We start from the raw sequence: 980 nt of genomic DNA, 5'->3' as shown, positions 1-980 counted from the left end.
CCTGGTATCAGCCACCCAAGGCCCAGAGCAGAAGGCAGAAAGGTTGGCTGAGGACCAGGAGCAGTAAACCGGAGCCTGTGCCACCCACGTTACTGAGCACTTACTCCCTGGCCTCAGGCTCACACTGCCTGCAAGCCCCCGGGGTGCCCAGGGCCAGGCTCACTGCCCACAAGCCCCCCGGGGTGCCCAGTGCCAGGCTCACTGCCCGCAAGCCCCTCAGGGTGCCCAGGGCCAGATGTGAGGCTGGGAGGACCCAGCAGTGGGTTCCCACATGAAATGAGGGCACGTCAGCAATGGAAGCTAACAACCCGAGAAGGAAGTGCTTCCTCCATCGTGTGCTGTGGGGAGACCCGTGGGTTCATTAAGGAGCCCAAGGAAGAGAAGGGTGCTGGCTCCAGGACTGTGACCTCGAGTTTTGGTGGAGTGGGGAGGGCAGAACTGATCTCCATCAAGGGGCTGGTGTTCCCCTCAAAGGCTGCAGAAACAACGAGAACTGGCCCTGAAGTTGAGCTCCAGAGAGCAGATACCCGTAAGCTTAGGAAGTAGGCTGAGGAAGAGCTGGGCAGAGGGAGTAGGTAATACTCCAGGACAGGCCAAGGTCCCGGGCACTGCGGCCAGCCGGCCTGTGTGCCCTGATCCCCCTGCCATTTCTTTCCCGCCAGCCCAACTGGCCTCTGGAATCCCTGCCCCCCTGCCTTGGGCCTGGCCCCTCCCCTTTCCCAGGCTCCGCATTTTAGGCTCCGTGGGGGGTTTCTGTGCTAACCTCAAAGTGCTGGTGTCGGGGCTGCCGGAGCCCACGCTGTGCCTCTGGGCAGACTCAGATCCTTGCCAGGGCTGGATGTGGCCAGGAGTGGGCTGGACATCAGCCCGGCTCTGTGTAAGACCCGGCCTGCCCCTCGGTTGGCGCCTGCATGTCCAGCGCTCCAGACAAGCCCATGTGGTGAGGGATGGCCCTCACATGACAGGCAGGCAGGGTGCAC

At 62.8% G+C, this 980-nt stretch overlaps 1 protein-coding gene across 1 annotated transcript in view; it reads left to right on the top strand.

Annotated features, from left to right (window-relative positions):
• The window catches only part of CACNG4 (calcium channel, voltage-dependent, gamma subunit 4), an 86,251-nt gene that overhangs the window by 79,604 nt on the left and 5,667 nt on the right, over positions 1-980 (top strand). The gene's annotated exons all lie outside the window — the stretch shown is intronic.

The sequence above is a fragment of the Bison bison genome, unplaced genomic scaffold, assembly GCF_000754665.1.
Source record: "Bison bison bison isolate TAMUID 2011002044 unplaced genomic scaffold, Bison_UMD1.0 scf7180017864371, whole genome shotgun sequence".
In the NCBI taxonomy this organism is placed as follows: domain Eukaryota; kingdom Metazoa; phylum Chordata; class Mammalia; order Artiodactyla; family Bovidae; genus Bison; species Bison bison.
This window is presented reverse-complemented; position numbering and strand designations above follow the sequence as displayed.